This window comes from Chinchilla lanigera, unplaced genomic scaffold, assembly GCF_000276665.1.
Source record: "Chinchilla lanigera isolate Chin_1 unplaced genomic scaffold, ChiLan1.0 scaffold00038, whole genome shotgun sequence".
Taxonomy (NCBI): Eukaryota; Metazoa; Chordata; class Mammalia; order Rodentia; family Chinchillidae; genus Chinchilla; species Chinchilla lanigera.
Window position 1 is genome coordinate 19594598 of NW_004955439.1, and position 7495 is coordinate 19602092.

At 40.0% G+C, this 7495-nt stretch overlaps 1 protein-coding gene across 4 annotated transcripts in view; it reads left to right on the plus strand.

Moving 5' to 3' along the window:
* Positions 1–7495, plus strand: part of Park2 (parkin RBR E3 ubiquitin protein ligase) — a 1289129-nt gene that overhangs the window by 930368 nt on the left and 351266 nt on the right. The window lies entirely within an intron of this gene.

Here is a 7495-nt window from a genome sequence, read left to right on the forward strand (position 1 = left end):
CTTTATTCTAAACAACATGGCCTTTCCTTGCAATGTATTTGAAAATCTTGCGGCATTCACAGTGCCATTCAGTTCCAGGTGAGACTCTTTGAGTCCCCCACTTAAATCTTTGGTGCAGGTATGATGGTTGAGGAACTTTAGCACAGAGATCGGAAAGTTTCAGACACAGAATAAGCTTTGGAAGTATCACATTTAGAGGAGTATTGCACTCAGTCTGTGAAGCAGATCAATTAAAAAAATGAAGTTAGTGGGATTGAATGAACAGAGTTCCTTTCAAAAGTAAACATACATACAAATTTAAAAAGAAAAACATGCGCTACTTTTATATGAACTCTGAAGCAAAAGCCATATCTATAAAAGCAGATGAACCAGATGTCAGAAGAGAGTGGGCCTCCAGCTCCCCGCTTTGCCTTTGCCCTCTCAGAGACCTTAAGATCATGAGCAAGAGTGCAGGCTCTGTGCAACAGTTTTTAAGTCTCCGACTCATAGCAAAGACTTACAATAAAAACACCTGCATGCGTATTTATGTTCATTTTCTATGGAGCAGATCTTTCCCAGGTCAGAATTTGTTGGACTTCACAATAATTTATTTTGTTAGAAGTGTTGCTAGAGTTCATTCCATTCAGGATTACAGTCATCCCTTAGCATCCAGTGAAGACTGGTTCCAGGGCCTGCCTTGGACACCCAAAGCCAGAGCCGCTCCAGTCCTGCTTATAAAATGTTGTAGTGTTTGTGCACCCTCCTATATACTTGAAATCACCTCTAGATTATTTATAATACTTAATATAATATAAATGTTATTTACTGTAATACCCATTATTTAGGGAATACTGACAAGAAAAAAGACTGCATATGTTCAACACAAATAGAACTTTTAATGTTTTCTATCCTCAGTTGGTTGACTCTGTGGATGTAGAACCCACAGATGCAAAGAGCTGGCTGTCCCTGGTTGACTGTATTCAGGAACATCTATGGGCACTTCTCCCACTTCCTCTAATTACCAGAGTTTTGGGGGAAATCCATGGCTCTGGGGTGCAGACAGACCAGGTTCAGCCACCTGTTCCATACAGCCCAATTAAGAGGGGAGAGAGGTGAAGGGCACGAAGCAACCTTTAGTTAAAATGGTCAGGCTGAGAAGCACAGATAAAGAAGCTCAAGATCTATCTTCAAAGGGTTGATAGAAATCTTGGGGTTTTATAGAAAAGGGGTACAAAGGCAAAGGTTGGGGTTTGCGCAGCTGAGGCATTTGTCTAACTGGCAAGGCAGGTAATCCTGTTCAAGACATGCTCTGGTTGATTGTTATCTCAGGATGGTTTCTGTGAAATGAGGGGAGTGGCTATCCAGTTCTGGTGACATGATTGTTCTTGCTTTGGAGGAGGGGTGACCTGGTCATGGGGTGGGCTGCAAGGCTTCGCTTTTCCTGGAATCCAAGGTGACTACAGGCTTAGAACAATAACTGGAGACTTCGAGGAATCACTCCAGGGCTTCTGAAAGCAGACAGTTGTAAAAACTGGCAGTTGAATATCCCTGCAAATCTTGAAAATGCCTTAGTTGCTCTTGTCTTTATGTCATCAGCCTTGAAGAGGGTGGCCATATAAGAGGCACTCTTGGGGCTGATAAACTTTGTATTGCTATTTTCAGACAGATACTTAAAGTTATTAATGTGCTTAGGTGCAGAGCTGAACAGTTATCTGACCCAAAGTTTTAAGGTAATAAAGGAGACAGTCATAAAATGAAGGTAGAGATTTCAAGCTTTACCTAGATTTTAGTTACCCTTAGAGCTGCAGGCCCAGGCTCTAAGACCTATAATAATTTTAAAGAGTTACATTCTTCAATGATCATGATATGCTACGTTTACAAAATTCCATCACAGTCTACTCTTCGTGATCCTGTGGTGGAATGCGTGAGCTGAATGCTGAGGCAGAGAGAGATTATCTCTTTGAGACAAGAGTGAGAGCAAGATGACAGGTAAGGAAGAGAGCCCACTTGAGCAGAGGAGGAGGCAAAATGTTTCTGCTCTCTAAAATATTCATACCAAATCTAATCTGTGGGAAGAATTCCATTTAAACTAATAAGCTGAAACTTATTAAAAACAGGCTTTATTATAGAGTCAGTGGAAGATCTGCACTTATTAAATTATTACATGCTCCAGAGGTGCCTTACAGAAACTAAAAGTAAATATTCTATAGCAAAAAGCAGAAAAGCCTTGGTGCCACGGCTTATTTTGAACCTGGAATTTTTTCTAACCTGTCTGTGAGGTTAGGAAGGAGCAGACCCTGTGCTCAGGTTCAAATACTGCAAATCCTCTGTCCTCACACTTCAGCTGTGTGATGTCCAGCCTGTCTCTTCACCCGGAAATTCTGAGGTGTGGATGAGGAACTGCCTCTTGGACAGATGAGAGAAATGATTCTGGGGAAGGTCCCAGGGAACTGAAGTGGCTCAGTACAAATGAATGCTATCTCTTAGTTTCTGACTTTCTCCTCAGAAAAGAGAAGAGGATGAACACAGCTATAACCATGGACACTTGGAGCCTGCAATACCCTTGTATCGGAGAGGGCTGTGCTAAGGAATGATACTCAGTGCTTGCTTTCCAAGCTGAGCTTGTGAAGGGCCTGGTTGCTCAAGGGCACACATAAAAATGGCTGTCTTGGTCACCTTCTGGTCTCTGTGACCTCCGCACCTAGAAGGTTCACAGTTTGTAGAAGTTTCAGTCCACAACTGGCTGGCTCCAGGGCAGAAGCAGCATGTGCAAGGGTGGGGAGAAAGGAGAGCTGTTCATGTCATGAGGCGCAGGAAGCAGAGAACGTGAAGGGAGGGGCAGGGAAGGGACACAAACTCTTCCGGGTCATGCCTAGAGTGACCCCGCTCTTCCAGCCAGACCTCAGTTCCTAACAAGCCAGCTATTGCAACCCATGATCCAGTCACCTTCCGAAAGCCCCTCCTATGACGGATCACATGAGGCTCTGGGGGAATCTAGACATAAATCACAACAGAGGCTAAAATACTGGTTTTGAAGAATCATGAAGTTGTTCAGTGTACTGCTAGAGAAGATGTAGCACTGGAATTGCTTTGAGGATAGTTCTTATTAATGTGGGGTGATGTGAGTGATGCCCAAAGAAGTCAGAGCAAGTCACCTCAGGTGTGCATTCAACAGCAGGAGCATTGAAGACCAGTGTGAGCTCTCAGGCAGTGCTCGCTGCCCAGGCAGTGCCCCAGCATTGATACTAGAACCAGAAGTCCTGCCAGGTGTGGGAATCACACTGTCTCCCTTGATGGCCTCTCTGTTTGGACAGACTGCTTTCCTGATGTGATTCTGTGAGGCATACAGACACTGATTTTGCCACAAGATGTATGTCTCCAAGCTGATTTTGCCACAAGATGTATGTCACATCCTCAGATTCTGAACCCAGTATAAGACACACTTTTGCATCAACGCCTTTTAGTTTTCTTATCCTGTATCTGTTTTTATTTTAAATGTCTTGTTCTCTTTAGAGATTTCTATTCCCAGACTTCATTTCTGAAAGCTTTTAATCAGGTCCTCAGAGAAACAATTAGATGTCATGACCACTAAAAAAAATCCGTTGAAATATCCTTACATGAATTCAAGCTGTTGGAGAAATTGTCTAATTAATTGACAGATGCCTTGAAGCTTTTTAGAGTAGACAGACAGAGCCGCCAGAGCTACCGCAAAGATAATGTCACAGTGTGGAATCAGAGTGAACTCAGTAGAACAGGCTAAATTAAGAATGAAAATGCAGTGCTATGGACATACTAGTATATGCATTTATTTCAGCACATTGTGGGCTTGAATAGGTAGCCATGACTTATTTGTATATCATCCAGCTACTCCTAGATTGGTCTTATGAAAATTATAAAGTCTTTAAAATATCATTTCCATGGAAAAAGTGAGAGTTTTGTGCATATGGGAAGCCTACATTTTCCCTGGAGCCAATGAAATTGACCTAGTCTGTCCCTTACCCAGGAAAGCCCACCACCTGTTTTACAATAGACTCCTCTTTGCTGTTTAATCAGAAGTTACTGCAATGATAAATCCTTCTTTAATGATCAACAGGTCAAAGGTCTTGCTGCAGTTCTTAGCATTTAGTGGTCTGTAAAGCTCATGCCTACAATGACTATTCCCTATGCTGTCTTCAACAAAGTTACCTGCTTATATATCAGCTGTTTGTTACAGCTGCAAAACCTGAACCTGATTAAGTACCATATTTGGTGTCTAAATGTATTTATGAATATTGCAAGTGGCCTGTCCAGAATTATGGCTTGGGGAACCAGATTGAGGTAGGCCATGCCCATGCAAGCAGTGCTGGCCTGGAAGAAGGCATGTCTGTCTGGGTCAGGTGATCTGAGACTGCAGAGGGTAAACTAAGGCAGGGAAGTCACAAATAACAGAGTTCTGCAGTCCCAGTAAAACTGAGGTATGGCACTTAGCAGTAACCAACCATGTGGCTGGGCTCTGGCCTCAGAAAATAGAAGGGATGGATGTGCGTGGGCATAATTGGTAGAAATAGGACCACCCTCAAACAATAGGATCCTTAAATTCTAAGAACAAAGCATATATGAATAGCTCTAATTCTAGGTTTTATAAAGGTAATCATAGGCATCCAGGTCCTATTTTTAATATTATGTCAATGGCACTTAAGAGAAAATGTATATTTTCCTTTCAGAAAGGTGCAGAATTTATTAAAATGTCAGATTGCTTTGGGCAGAAAGAAATTACATCAACTCAGTTTGATAACCTCAGTTAATTCAAGCTAATCAGAAGTCCTCATTAATAGTTACATGCGTCTTTGAGTTAAAAAATAGAAGTACAGAAAGTAAAGAAGAAATGGTATAAATACTGTTTATTTGGCAAACAGCTTTCAAATGTAATTTTTTTGTATGGCTGATTTTTTGGTTTTTTTTGTACCTGGAATCAAACTCAGGACCTTGTGCTTGCCAGACAGGCACTTATACCACTGAGCTATATCCCCAGCCCTCAAATCTAGTTTGGGAAAGCACAAACAGGGAATCTTGATGTCCAAAGGATATAAATGACTCATGAACACTGTCCTGATTAATTAAGTTATACACATAAGTAGCTATGTGTATAACTTATATAACTGTGTGTACAGTTTTGTGAAACACATGCTTCAGTTTTATAAACAAAAAACACTTAAAATAATATTGCATCTTCTTTATTGAATAAATTTAGACCAATTAAATAAGTTAATTTAAATCACAGAGGAAGGTTCTGGACCACTGATGCCTCCCTATTTCCAGTGGGGCTTTGACCTATAATACATATGCATCTTTCTTATAGCTTTATTATTTTTTTAAGTGTTTTTTTTATTTTAAAGAGAGTGGTACATGAGAAACAAACAAACAAAAAAACAGACCAGTAGCAGCATACCAGTATCATGAACATGAATAAATTAAAGCAAAAACATTCAAAGTGATACAGGGTCTCAAGACAAATTAATACAAATGAACAGTGGTTGTTATGTTGCATACCACTACCCTCAGCTACATTGCTCAGATTATCAGATGTAAGAATGAAAAATTGCTCAAACCATTAAAGAAATTAAGAAAATAATTCTTCAATAAAACATTAGCGATATTAGAGAGTTTCACCAGCCAAGATGGTAGGAGTTCACCATTGTAATTCCATTGCATATTGTTACCTTCAAATCAGTTGCTCAGACCACCAGACACAAGCATGCAAAGTCCATCAGAACATAAAAAATTGTGACTATTATTATTATTATTATTAGTCACTTCTCTACCACTTAGTGAGTCAATTAGATCTCTAGTCTAGATACTTGTGGCAAGCTAAACCATCAGATGTACAGCCAATAAAATTTTTATGTGGGTCAATGCCCAAACTTACTTCTCATTAACTTGGTGGTTGTGGACCAATCAGCCTCCTGCTGGGCTAATCCATCTGCAATCCTGAAATGGATTTGGAGCTCCATTAAAAAAAAAACAAAAAACAAAACTTCATTTTAAACTCTCTTTTGAATAAGACTCAAAATTCAGGTCTGCTGTACTTGATGTTAAATTTTCATCAACTGAGGCAGGTCAGGATCAGATTCAATAATATGTTCCTGAAAGTATTTTTCATTTTTTTATTTTGAAGGAATATAGATATGTTCTTTCTAAATTATAAAAGAAATTTAGTGGGTTATATTTAATATGTGATATATCTGATGCAATACAGAACATTCTCAAACTTGAGCTCATTTCTTTTGGATTGGCTTTATGTAACTAGCCAGAAGACACATCCTTCCCTCAACAGGAATTGCACTTTTGGTGCCTTCTTTATTACTGCCTCTAGAGTGGCTTTCTGTCATGCTTGTGGAGTAGTCTGATATTATTGAAAGGGTTAAGAATTTGAACTCTGGGCTCTTTTGATTTGCTTATTAGCTCTGCATGTTGCCAGACTTCATTTGCACATCTTTAAAGTGAGGATAATAACAAACTTACACCAAAGGATTAGTATAAGATTTTAATAAGTTAGTGTATTTTAGTGTGGACGTCATCGGCTGGCATAATGTAAGAGCTCAAAACTGTGATCTAGTCTGGAACAGTGGCCAATCCATGTAATCCCAGCACTTTGATAGGCTGAGGCGGAAAGATCACAAGTTTGTGTTCACTGCCTTGGCAACTTCGTGAAACACTGCTTCAAACTAAGAAATAAAAAAGTGATGTATTTTGATTAGAAGGCCACAAGTTCAATTCTCAGTGCAAAAAAAAGGATCTAACCCTTATAATTCCATTTGTACTTACTTCTCTCTATATTTTATCTCCTTTATTCTGTTAAACTTTTTTATGTCTTTTAGACTTCTAGAGATCTTTCTAAACATGTCTGTCCTTTCCATTCCCAGCCTCTGCTCATCATTCCTTTGTGTTTTTTACCCACCCAGATCTCAGGCTTTGCACAGCCCTGCCTACCTTCATGACTCTGTGCCAATTCTCCCTTAAAGGCCATGGTTCTGGCCAAGTAATTCCCTGACTAAAGCCATTCCTTGCTTTCCTGGTGAGGTCCAGACTATTTCTCCAGGTGCAACGGCCCTCTTAACCAGCCTCGATTCTTTCAGTGCACTTGAAGTTTGGCTTCTCACTCCCGCGTCTGTGACACTTTTGCAGAATTGACCTTATCCTGAATGTTTCATGCTAAGGCTATTTCAGAAATAATTCTCTTCCTCTGAGCAGCTGTAGCTGACAGTTCCCACCCTCTACTTTTTCCCAGGACCAACCTCCTGGTAAAGACAGATGCCTGGAAGGCTGCTTTAACTACCTCTTCTCAGAAACACTCACCATCACAGTATTTGTTATGTGATACTACAACCAGTTAGTCACTGGGTACCTAAATCCAGAGTATTTCTTCTATACATATATGGTATGTCTACCAGTCCTTGTTGCTGCTCGGTACGGTGTATATCATGATCTTTAACTTCAGATAAATAAAGGAGTACACAGAGGTTAAATAATTTGCCAA